Source organism: Malaclemys terrapin, chromosome 23, assembly GCF_027887155.1.
Source record: "Malaclemys terrapin pileata isolate rMalTer1 chromosome 23, rMalTer1.hap1, whole genome shotgun sequence".
In the NCBI taxonomy this organism is placed as follows: Eukaryota; Metazoa; Chordata; order Testudines; family Emydidae; genus Malaclemys; species Malaclemys terrapin.
Window position 1 is genome coordinate 19385059 of NC_071527.1, and position 13063 is coordinate 19398121.

At 57.7% G+C, this 13063-nt stretch overlaps 1 protein-coding gene across 2 annotated transcripts in view; it reads left to right on the forward strand.

The window, feature by feature from the left end:
- Positions 1-13063, forward strand: part of OLFM2 (olfactomedin 2) — an 83081-nt gene that overhangs the window by 27447 nt on the left and 42571 nt on the right. The gene's annotated exons all lie outside the window — the stretch shown is intronic.

The window sequence follows — 13063 nt, forward strand, 5'->3', positions numbered from 1 at the left end:
AGCCAGACTAATTCCCAGCCCGTTGGTAGGTGGGCCTGGCACCGCGGCCCTTCTGGCTGCAGCAGCGATCGCGTTCCCCGCCTCGTCCGGAGAGCAGCGAGCGAGATGGGCTGTAGGCAGCCTTGCGCGCCGCCTGCTAGATCCTAACTGCTCCTTGGGTCACGGTGCAGCTAGGAGGGGGCGCGGGCGGTAAGAGGGGAGCCGACTCTGGGACCAGAAAGGCCTGACGGGCTGCAGGACCCGTGTGCTGGGGCCCGGTCCTCCCTGCTGCGCGGTGGAGGAATTTCCAGCGCTGTGCAGAGGCTGGGGCCTGGGCAGAGGGCGACGAGCTGCTCCCCGTGGCCCTGGAGCTGGGTGCTGGAAATCTCCGTCTAGCGTCTCCAGCTGGTTTCAGACGTTCGTGTGCGGGGAACCCCCCGATGGGGGTTAAAAGGGAATCACCAGGACCAGCTGTCAGTGAGGCTAAAGGCCCCAGAGTGGACACGGCCCCCTGAGAACTCTCACCCCATGGAGCTGTCAGTCAGGCCCCACCCACAGCACAGGGGGCAGCTCAGGGACATGGCCGCTAGGGCCCTGATTCAGCAACGCATGGCAGTCTGGGGGACTTCAGCACCTTCTTAAAATGTTGGGCCCAGATTCATAGTCTACAGGTCTCCTCAGCTTCCCAGCGCCTCCCATGGTGACAGTTGGAGTTACAGCAGCCCTGGGGCTGCTCCGCTTTACATTGCTGGTCCCAGACACGGAGGACGGGCTTAAAGCCTCTTAAATCTGCCCAAGTGCAAGACGGGGAGGGTTGTGAACGGGGGCTGTTGTGTTCTGTTCTGGAGGGGTGGATGGGTGAGCTGGCCCTGGCTGGCGCTCAAGGCACAGGGAGCTTGCAGGCTTTGGCGTGAGGACCGGGAAGCACTGCAGCCCTCAGGCTACGCGGGCTCTGGGGTGGCTGATGCCAGGATGAGACGGGCGTGGGGGAACCCCTGTCCAAGCAAGTCTGGATTCAGGGACTTCTGGGGCCCTGGGTGCTGATTCCTGCTGCATGGCAAATCAATTTGTCTGTTGTACCACAGAGGGGCCAATGGGCTGCAATGCCTGGAGCAGGACTGCTGGGTTCTGCTCCCAGGTCTGGGAGGGGAGTGGGGTCTAGCGGCTAGAGCGGAGTGAGGCCTGGAGTCCGTGCTGACTGCTGGGTTTTGCTCCCAGCTCTGGGAGGCGGATCTGGGGTAGATGGCGTGTGGTGCCCAGTTTGCTGTGTGATGAACACCCTTCAACCCATTCGGGACCCGTCTTGTGTCCCTAGGGCGCGTGCAAACACACACACGGCTCGGGAAAAATTGGTGCCACTTTCCTCTCCACATGCGTCACCGACCTGCCAGTGCTTCCCCCGAGCCTTGGCCCGCACACTGGCAGTGAGGCTTGGTGGGCGAGGGCGATATTTCCCTGTTTGCCGTGTTGGTTAATACCTTCCGTAAGACACGGCGGCTTATCCAGTCGGAGGATTGTGTCATGCGTCAGCTCCGACGAGAAAGGGCACGGCCCTGTTCTCCAGCGCCCGGGCGATGACAGGCAGAGCGCTGTCGGCATTAAGTCTTTCCTGACAAGTACATCTGATAATCATGCATCATATTAATTCACCTGTCATAGCAGTAAGTGAACATCGCTATTCAGATCTGCCTCTTTCCTAAATGGCCATTACCCGGAGATCTGGCTCCCCGGCTCGCCAGCGCTGAGAAGAGATTGCGGGGAGGACTTGGGTGGAGTTATTTCTGCAGGGATTGCCGTATGCACACACAGTGCGTGTGCACAAACCCACCCCAGTCCCTCCCCCTCCCCGCCCCACACAACTCATCACAACTGTGTGGAGAGAGGACAGGAAGGAGGAGTAACTTGGTGGGAGGCTGCGCCGCTTGCCCTTGGTTTCTGTTCCTGCACAGCCCTGCGTAACGGTCCTTAAATTGCAGGCGTAGCTTCTAATTATTTCTCTACCGTGGCAGCAGCTGGAGGCATCGGCCCAGCAGTGCCGGCACTAGACAATCACAGGACAAGAAGCCTGCTTTGAATTGAAGTAGGTGTGTCCGCCCAGGGGGTTCACCGCTGGGTTTGTGTGGACTGGGCCTTGCCCGCACAGCTGTGACCCCCTTCTCCGGGAGAAAACGCTGATCCCAGACAGAATTGCACGACGCGGTGCCTGACTCCGGACCCATCTGGTGCAGCCAGATGTGAGGTGATGCCCCAAGGGAAGAGGCTATAAATAGGGGAAGGTTTGGTGGGGTGGAGAACAGAGAGGCCCTGGGTTTGAAATCTCACTTTTTCCCCAAAGGTTCATTGTGAAATCCACCCTGCCCTTGTTCGTGCGCTGAAACCGCGGCCCCACCCTTGTGACAGTTCAGCCGGCAGCTCGAAGTGAAGAGATGCCCGGAAAGAGGAATCCGTCTCCTTCGCTTGTGGCTGGAGAAGGGGACAGGCAGGGTTAGAGCTCAAAGCACCACTACGTCCGGGCCCGTCGTTCGCTGACGGTCGCACCTCGGAGCCCCGGCTGAGATCGGGGCGCTGCACAGACAGGGGGATAGACAGCCCCTGCCCCCAGAGCTCACAGACAAAGCAGAGGGCTCTGCCCCACTTGAACCCAGATCTCCTGCGCCCCAGTCTAGTGCTTTAACCATCCGGCCTCCTGGCAGCTCTCATGGGAGGTTTGCCCTGACTCCAGCAAGCAGGGACGCTGCCAAGGGCCAGGAAAGCAGCGACTTGCTTAGCCCAGGGCTAAACTCCATCGGTGCCTGACACGGCTTTCCTTGTCCCCGGGTGCATGGACGTCGCTTGGGGAAAGCAGGGCGAATTACCCGTGTGCTGCCGACAGAGGCAGGGCCTGGGCTGGAGGAGCGTGGGCAGTCCCACTGCTGCGGGAATTCTCCAGTGAGTCCCCTGCGATGACTCAGGGATGCAGTATATGAAGGGAGCGTGTTACCCCACCGCCCATTAATTTCTATCCATTGGGCTGGGGATTTGAGAGCAGTTTTATCCTGCGCTGTGTCCAATCAATCCCTTCCCATGTGAAACATGATAAAACCACTGCATGCCGAGTAAAGTATCGTCCCCGGCTCGTTGCAGGCGCCGGGTCATTTGTCTCTGCCTGGCCCAGTGCAGCTGAGAGAGACTAGTTTGCTGTTGATTTTCGTAATTAATAATTATGAATTGCCCAGGAAATGTAAAACGACCCAGCGCAGAAATGCCGGCTCATGGCATGAATAAATCAGGCAGGGGGGAAGGAAGGGGCATCTCCTCTTGGCGTACTCGCCTCTCTTTCCACAAGCTGCACGGGGAATCGCCACTGCTGGCCCAGCGGGGCCTGGTATGCGGCTTAGTTGCAGCCATCGGCTAAGAAAACGTGCTGGGATCAGCCTGGAGCCCTGAACAGGGAGATGGGGATCGGGGCGAGGCAGCCCCATAGGAGCCTAGAGACGAGGGGGGAGCAGAGGTTTGCCAGCCTGGCTCAAGGCAGGGGCCATCCAGCCTGGTCTGTGCTCTCCGGCTGCCGAGGAAAGTGCATGGGGTAACCAGCCTGCGCCCCGGAGCAGCAGCCCAGCCAGGACTCCGGCGTGTCCTGTTGTTTTAACGCTCACGGGGGTAACACTGGATATTCTCCTTCCTACGAAACTCCTCGTCTCTGCTGGTGCCCGCTGAGCCGCGACTGGCGTCGGAGGCCCTTTCTGCAGGCTGCTCGGTGCTCCGCCCAGGATGGGGGAGGTTCTGGTCTCTCCATGGGGAACATGTTTGCATGTGCCTAAGGGATTAAGGAGCCTGATTGTATGGGGCTTAGGCTCCGAAGGTGCTTTGGAAAATTCTGCCCAGTGAGAGCCTCCGATGTCGTTCCTCATGAGCGGGGGACACGGGGCCGGTCTGAGGCGGCAGCTCGCCCAGAGCTGCCCGCTGGCCCCTGTGCCAGCTGCTTTGGCCTTGATTTCACTGCAGGGGAAAGATTCTTACCCCTTTGTACTGACGCGGGGACGGAGGCACAGCGCTATTAAGTGATCTGCCCATGGTCACACAGGGCGTCGGCAGCAGAGCCAGGAACCGAACCATCGCCCTAGTCCCAGCTGCCTGCCTGCCCCCCGGGCGGACTGCCGGGACGAGCCGTGGCTGGGCAGGGCAGCTGGGCCAGGCTGCACATGGGACCCGTGGAGGGGGTGCCAGCAAAGCTGCCGTGCTGGCAGGACTCCACCTTGATGGGTGAGAGCGTGACGAGCGGGGGCCGAGACCGTGGGGGCGCCGGTCGTGGAGACGGGCCCGGGCGCAAGGCCTGCGGCGGCGCTGGGTGGTGCAGGAGCATGGGGGACCCGGCTGGTCGCTGCCACGGGAGGGACCGGCGTGTCCATGCCTAGAAATCAGAGAGGGGACAGGGAGTGCGGAGGTGGGGGGTGAATGAGAGAAATCGGGGTGTGTGTGTGTGTGTGGGGCTGCGTTTTCATGATCCTGTTCACACGCCTGGCTCCCTGTTGTGGGCATCTTGCAGCGAGCACGTGGCAGCAGTGGCCTGCTCACACCACTGCGGCCTGTGGGCAGCATCCCCAGCCAATATAGTGGAATAGGATGGGTCCCTATAGGGCAGAAATTCACACCCAGGGCAGGGCCCAGCACAAGGCCTCAGCCCTTCACCCGTGGGCAGGGGCTAGGCCCCACTTCAGCCCTGCTGCACCTTATGCAGGGCCCTGCCCCAGACTGAGGGATCTCGGCGGGCCGGGCCCTGAATTCACCCTCGAGGAGCAGGGACTGAAACAGCTGATTAGTCCCCTGCCTCCTCCTAAAAGGCTCCGTCCTAATTGCCATTCCTTCGTCAGTCCATTTGTGACGAAGTGGGACTGTTCTTAATGTTTCCTCTAAATATTGTAGGGGTACCTCAGTTTCCCCTATGCATAGTGTGCATAAATGGCCGACACTCTGTCTCCTGGCAACTAATGGCCGGAGCCCTTCCCCCCTGCAAGATGATAGCTAAAGGTGTTGGAGAACAAAGGAATCAGGTGACCTCCTGGCCCGGAAAGGGACAAAGCCCAGAGGAGGAGGAGGGGCTGGAGGGGAAGTCAGTTGGGAGCTAACTGGGGACAAGGAGTGAAGTGCAGACGTGGGTGTCGGGCTCACTGCCCCCCAAAATGGACCCAGCTGAGGGGTCCTGTTCTCTGGACCTACAAGCTCTGTTTTAGACAGTGTTTCTGTCATCTAATGAACCTCTGTTTTACTGGCTGGCTGAGAGTCACATGTCACGGACTCACAGATCGTGCCCACTCTTGGCCCCGTGTGGTCCGTGTGGGGGGGAGCCCCTTTCAGTGCGACAGCCCTTCTTGGGGGTCCACTCTCTCTCGGGGTCAGGCCCCTCCACCTCCTGGAGCCGCACCTCTCGGAGCCCTAGCACACCTGTTTCTCGCCATGGGGCCCCTCAGGGAGTCCACTCGCTCTGGACCCCCCGGGTCTCCACCCCCAAAGGGGTTGATGCAACCCTGTTCTCTAGACCGGAGTGACTCTCAGCCAGCATAAAACAGGAGGATTTATTGAGAGTTGAACACAGCACAGGAAACTCTCAGGGCCTCAGGCCTGGCCTCCCTCAGCCCAGCACATCCCAGTCTCCCCTACATCCAGGTGGGCTCTGCCTGCTCCCCTCTCCAGCCCAGAGCCCCCCTGCTCCCAGCTGGGCCTCTGAGATCACCTGGCCTTGCCCGCCTCTGTCCATTGTCTTCTCTCCAGGTAAACAGGGTCGTAAACCGGGGCCTCCTCTCCTCGCATCTGTCCTCTGGCTGGAACCGGCTGGTTAGGTCACCGGTCGCTGGGGTATCCATCCTCCAGGCCATTGGCTGGGGTCCCACGTTCCCTCTCTGGTCCTCTGTAACAACAAACTCCCTCTCCCCTCACCTTGTTAAACCAGTAACATCCCGGGAAACTGAGTCCCACCCCCTCCGCATGCAAACCATTGAAACCCCACCGAAAACAAACAAGAAAATCCCCCACTTCGTCACATCATGTCTGACTACGAAGTGGGGGAGCAGGACCCTCTGGCTTCCCCAGGACCTCGCCTGGGCGGACTTGCTGTGGGAAGCGCACGGAGGGGCATATGCTGAATGCTCCAAGGTCAGACCCAGGAAGGTGAAGCCGTGTGAGCTTCTTGCCCTGAAGACAGTCTGCTCACAGAAAGGAGACTTCCCCAGAGTCCTGACTGGCTTTGTAGGGAGCAGGTCCAGCGCATTGCCCGGGGACTCCGTGACACTGTTCTCACTGCTTATGGCCTCCGTGCAGCCAGGGAAGTGTTTGCCCAGGCTCTGGGGTGGCGTCTCCGCCGGTCTAAGATGAGCAGGGCTTTGTCACTTCAGGCGTGGCGGGCTCCTCAAGCGTGTGCAAAGGGACCTGAAATTAGAGGGAATAAATTAGCAATTTGTTCGTGTAGCTTTTCTCCCCTGCGGGGAGAGTCACCTCTGCACAGGGAATTACTGGAACATCAATCCTATTACTGTTAGATAAAAGGGGCTGAGTTTTGCAGTTTTCGCTCTCCTCCTTCCCCCTAAGGCGCCACATGTCGTTCAGGTGTCAGCAAGAGACACAGACGGTTCAGGGCTGTGGGGAAATTGTCTCGTTCCTCTACCAGGCGCAGACGGTCGCCACCGGGGAAACACAGGACCAGATTCCCTTAGAGTCAGTGCAGGTAAGCCAGTCAGGAGACTGGCCCAGAAACGCATCCCTGAGGTGCTGCTTCCGCCTGTCCGCTCTTAGCCAGAGCCGGTGGGGTTCAGGTGCTCCCTTTCCACCCTGCGGTAGTGCCGGTTGTTGTTAGCAGCAGCCCTGTGGTCCCCGTGGAGATCCCGGTCCCCGGTGCCAGGTGCTGCATGGACTCAGAGCCTTGGCCCCCAGCGAGTTTGCCACCTACATGGACAAGGCAGAATGATCATCTGTGTGGTACAGGCGGAGAACCGAGAGCTGCAGCGACTCGCCCCAGGTCGTGGGGAGGGGGGTCCCCAGAATTGAGCAAAGGGAAGAAAATCGCACACACCCTCTGCTCTGGAAGGTGCGACCCAAACACTCATCAAGCCACGCAGCACAGAGTTCCCAGGCTTCTCCTGTGAGTGTAGCTCTCGTCCGGCGGCCTGGGGGGGAGGGTGATCTTCACCCCTTGTACTGTGCTGCGGAGCTGGGGCGACCTGCTCCCAGAACCTGCCACAGTGTGCGACTCCGTCACTGTGTCTGCGCCACGTACTGGCAAAGGGCAGCGTTCCTTTACTTCACAATTACAGCTGTCTGCCCAGCCCCGGCAAGAAGAAAGGGAGCTCACGGCCAGGCCTGAGACATTCCGGGAATAAGGCTGTTTTCTGTCTGCCCCAGTGACTTTACGCAAAGGCAGGTTGGGGTAAAACAGCCTCATCTAACTGCTCTTCCACGAGGAATTCCAAGCCGTGAGTTCTCCAGGACTTCCTGGGTACAGGACAACTTTTGGCTGCCTTCCCGGAGCCTGCCGGCAGCATCATATGGAAAGGCGTCGTTCAGCTAGCGGGGGGCTTTGGCCAGCTGGTAATGCGGAGTCGTCCGGATGCAGGACAGATCCACGTTTCATATTAAAAACGATTTGTTATATTCCCCTCCCAGCCCCTGTTCATCGATTAAACTGAACTGGCAAAAGAAACTGGGAGTGGGGCAATCTGGCGGAACGCCCGGACCCGTGGCCCAAGCACGGCCGTGGGGGCTCGAGAGGAGACGGCGAGTGTGCAGAACCCCAGCGGTGTTTATAAAATCTCTTGGCGTTGGCAGCTCTGCCCCAAGCAAGGAATTCTGAGCTTGCAACAAAATGAGGATTAATCTTCTTGTCGCCTGTGGGCCTGGGTCTCCTTTGCTGTGTTGTGCCGTCACTTCCCCAGTGCGGAGGGAGCGTACAGGGGACCGTGTCTTCTCGCTCAGAGTTTGTACCGTGCCTAGCGCCGGGGGAGGATGCTCTGTGCCTGGGGCTCCGAGGGGCCCCGATACTCCTGTGATGCCTTTGGTAGCAATTTGCACCAGTGTCAATGGCAGCGCGAGGCATGAGGGAGACTCCAGCCCTCTGGAGTGTGGGCCTGCCCCACAAGCCCCGACCAGGGCCTGCTGCCTAGGTAACGAGCCTGCCTCTGGCCCAGAGCGATACAGGCCCTGCTGCTTGGGGAGCTGCTCTGTCGGCCCCGGTGCCGCTGGAGCCGGGCCGGGCGGGGGGAGCTGCTCTGTCGGCCCCGGTGCCGCTGGAGCCGGGCCGGGCGGGGGGAGCTGCTCTGTCGGCCCCGGTGCCGCTGGAGCCGGGCCGGGCGGGGGGAGCTGCTCTGTCGGCCCCGGTGCCGCTGGAGCCGGGCCGGGCGGGGGGAGCTGCTCTGTCGGCCCCGGTGCCGCTGGAGCCGGTCCGGGCGGGGGAGCTGCTCTGTCTGCCCCTGTGCCGCTGGAGCCGGGCCGCCGGGGGGAGCTGCTCTGTCGGCCCCCGTGCCGCTGGAGCCGGGCCGGCCGGGGGGAGCTGCTCTGTCTGCCCCTGTGCCGCTGGAGCCGGGCCGGCCGGGGGGAGCTGTAGCACACCGGGCCGCGCAGCTGAAGGGCGTTTGCCCTCGGAGGGGGATGGTAGGACCGAGAGCGAGCCGCAGGGGCCAGCCCTATGCAAGTGGCAGCGGTCGGGGGTTTTGCTGATCCATAACTGGAATCCTGCTGTTCACGGAGCCTCCTCTATTTTTAGCTGCTGCTGCAGCTCCGGGACACGCCGCCCTGGCGTAATGAGTTGTGGCGTGACCTATTCTGTCCTCGCCCGTTAAGTGCAGCTCTGTTGCCCATTCAGCGCCTCTCCTTCCCCTGCGCTCTGGCTCGGGGTCCCCCCGCCCCCGACATTCGCTGTGGAAGTGACTAGAGCGGATGAAATAAAGGCCGTGCTTCTTCACAATGGAGCGTCCCCCGGTAGAGGGGCTGGCCGGGCCCCCACCCCCAGCTCGTCCGCCAGGGGCCTGCGAAAGGCCCCGGGCTGGGGGCGAAGGAGCAGAGAGACGGAAGCTGCAGCACTTAGCATTGGAGAGCTGGGACGTACAAAGTAGGTCAGGCCCCAGTTAGCAGCTCTCAGAGCTGGCCTGGAAGGAGAGCTCCAGCCCCCCTCCTGTTCCACACGTCGGCATTGGTTAGAAAGTGATAATCCGCCCTGGGGTCCCGGCCGAATGGGAACCGGGCCCAGGGACGGGAATAGAGGCGGGAATGTTTAAAACACAGAGGGGACATTGCCTGGGTCTGGTCCTGCCAACGAGCTAAACCATGGTGTTTGCAGCCTCAGTGTTGTGGGTACTTATCAGGCCCCATGGCCGCGGTATCTGAGCACCTCACAATCTCGTAATGTTTCTCTTCACTGTCCACTAGGGCGGTGCTATTTCCCCCTTTCCCAGGCAGGGGGCTGAGAGCCAGAGAAAGGCAAGTGACTTTTGGGGTGTTTTTTGTGGCAGAAAAAGGCTTTTAGGACAAAGTGTAAATTTTGACCAAAAAATCATGTTCTTTGCATTTTTTCAATACGAGCTAAAAGGAAAATGAAAACTTTCATTTTCTCTTGTTTCAAATCAAACATTTAGTCTTTGAAAAATGGAAAAGTTTTGTTTTTCATATTGTTGTTTTGTTTTTCTCCCCCTTCTTTCTTTCCCTTTTTTCCCCAGAGAAAGGGGAAGGGGGGGGGGGTTGCAAAAAAATGAAACAAAACGAATGTTCAGTACTTGACTCATTTTCATTTCTTTGAAAAATTGAAATGTTTCATTTGCTTTGAGGTTTGTCATGTATTTTTCTTTGTTTAGAATTTTGGGTGGCAGATAATGCCCATCCTTCACCCAACCCAAGGCTGACCCCCACAAAGGTTCAGTAACCGAGCATAGTGCAGCACCGGTGTGTGGAGAGCCAGAGGGCCTGGTGGGAAAAAGGGAATTTGGATAAACCCCGCAGGGTCAGTCCCGTGGGGCCGTCGCTCCCCGTTCCTGCCCTTCGGCCCTGGGCCAGACCTCGCCGGAGTCAGGGCAAAGTCCCACTGGCTTCATGGGCTTTGCAGCTTGCCGTGTCAGCAAGGCCGGTGCAAGGAGAAGGGGTTGGATCAGGACGCAGGCGACCTGGGTTTGATTTGTGGCTGGGACTCTCCGAGCCCCTTCTGTCAAATGAGGAACTGATCCTTCCCCAGGAAGAGTTCTCTGGGCAGGGGGCGCCTCTCGCTCTGTGGGAGCCCATCATCGTGGGGGCCTGTACGATGTTTGCAGCCCTCTCCATGGGTGTTATCCCATGGTTAGCTCCCGCGTCACGTTCCTGTTTATCGTACAGCACCGAGCGTGGGCGGGTACACACCTCACAGGTCTCTTTGCACTTGCACTGATAAATATTTACACAGACGCCATGTGCTCCCAGCTGTCACGCGGGCATTTGCCAGGCTGGGGGATGGCGCCGGTTTCACCAGCCTGCCCCATTCCTGCGTCTGGGCCGGGCTCTCTGTGCGCTTGGCCCTGCAGGAGCAACCGGTGTTAATTTGCACTTTACTCCTTGCCCGGAAAGGGAGGATGGAGGCGTGTGTGTCTGACACACAGAGAAAAAACATTAATTTGGGGGGGGGGGGGTGTCTAAAAGGCTAAAAAGTTCCTAATGAAGCATCCAGCTCCCCTGGGAATTGTCAGAAGCTGAGCTCCTGACTCTCTCTCTGTCCCCCCTTCTCTGGTGCCTGAGCCTCACCCTCTCTACTGTATTTACCCTGACATCCCTGGGGCAGGGCAGGGCTGGTATCCGCGTTGTCCTGGGGAAAGGAGGCGCAGAGAAGGAGTGACTAGGAAGTCTGCCTTGCAGCCAGGGGATTTATGATGCATTAGGTTGCCAGCCACATCTCTGACTTCTCCTAGCGTAACTCCACCCTCCCCTTCTTCCTCCTCCCTACTGCCAGCCCCTGCGTCAACGCTTTGGGTCAGAAATGGGTCTGAGCGTGACGTCAAAGGCCACAAGGTGTCCATGGAGTGCCAGGATCCCAGGCGATGGCTGCTGGCTCTAGCCATGAGCCTGCAGTCGTGGGACAGGCACCAGTAGGGCTTTGCCCAGAACGTCACCCCTAGGATTAAGAACTGGCAGGTAGCAGGTATCTGGTGATGTTTCCAGCTCCATGCACGGGGCCGGGCAGACAGGCAGAGCCACAGGGTCTCGATGCGCAGGTGAGATGGTGTTCGGAGGAGGGGTTTAGGTTTATTAGGAACTGGGGAAACTTGGCAAAGGAGGACCCTCCAGAGGCAGGATGGGCTCCACCTAAACCCAACCGGAACCAGATTGGTGGCCTGGAAAATTAAAAAGGTCGTGGAGGAGTTTTTGACCGAAGGGCTGGGGGAAGCCGACAGACGCAGAGGAGCACATGGTTCGGACAGAGCCATTCTTTTGGGAAGTATTTATTGAAGGGGATTCTCTATTTCCTGGTAACAAGGAGAGGATAGACGTTGATAGAGGACTGGTAGGAACTGAAGAGAAACAGTCAAATGAAAACCAGTCCCATTCAGTTACATCCCGTGAAGGCAGACGCCAAAATATTGACACATTTTATTAATGCTTGTGTACAAGTACAAGAAGTCTAGGTACTAAGCTGGTTGAACCAGAGTGTCTGGTACTAAATGAGGATACGGATGTAACAGGTGTCATAGACACTTGATGGAACAATGACCCTCAATGGGACCTGGGAATGCCAGGGAACCAACTGTACAGGAATGACAGACGAGGTCGTGCTGGTGGGGGTGGTGGTGTGTGAGTGAGTGAAATGTAGCAAAAATCTTAACTGCCTCTAACGGTACCATAGAACCTCTCTGGATAGAAATTCCCTGCTTGAATAATAAGGGTCTAGCAGTAGGAATGTACAGCCGACCAGCTGACCCGCAGGGTGACGGTGATTGTGAAATGCCAGGGAGAGTAGAGGGCTACAGAAATAGAAAACTCGATAATAATGAGGGATTTCAACTATCCCCATATGGACTGGGAACGTCACCTCAGGATGGGATGCAGAGATAAAATTTCTAGACCCCATTAATGACGGCTTCTTGGAGCCGCCCGTCCTGGACCCCGCAGGGGGGAGGGGCAATTCTGGATTTAGTCCTGAGTGGGGCACAGGATCTGGTCCAGGAGGTGAACGTAGCTGAATTGCTCAGTAATAGCGACCATGATGTAATTAAATTTAACATCCTTGCGGGGGGGAAATACCAAAAACCCACCGCAGGCGCATTTGACTTCAGAAAGGGGAACTGCACAAAAATGAAGGCGCCAGTTAAAGGGAAATTAGCAGGAACAGTCACAAGAATGAAATTTGTGAAAGCTGCATGGAAATGTCTTAAAAACACCATAAAGAGGCTCAAACTAAATGCATATTCCAAATTAAAAAGAAAAGACCAAAAAATGCCACCATGGCTAAACAAAACAGTAGGAGAGGCAGTTAGAGGCAAAAAGGCATCCTTTAAAAACTGGAAGTCAAATCCTACAGAGGAAAATAGAAAGGAGCATGAACTCAGGCAAGTCAAGTGTAAAAGTATAATTAGGCCAAAAAAGAATTTGAAGGGCAACTAGCAAAAGATAAAAACTAACAGCAACATTTTTGTTAAGTGCATCAGCCGCAGGAAGGTGCCAAACAATCAGTGAGGCCCCTGGACAATCGAGGTGCTAAAGGAGCCCTTGAGGAAGCTAGGGCCATTGCAGAGAAGCGAGATGAATTCTTTGCATCAATCTTCACTGCGGAAGATTGACGGGAGGGAAACTCTCACATCTGAGCCATTCGGTTTAGGTGACGGATCTGAGGAACTGCCCCAGACTGAGGTGTCAGTTGAGGAGATTTTAGAACAACCTGAAGTAGGAAGTCCTGAGGAACAGATGGTATTTAAGCACAAGTTCTGAGGGAACTCAGATCTGAGACTGCAGAACTACTAACAGTGGGGTGTAACCTCTCGCTTAAATCAGCCTCTGTTCCCGATGAGTGGAGATTTTTACAAAGGCTCCAGAGGGGATCCTGGCAATCGCAGGCCGGGGCGCCTGACTTCAGTCCCAGGCCAATCGATTGACAGAATGGTCAGAGGCG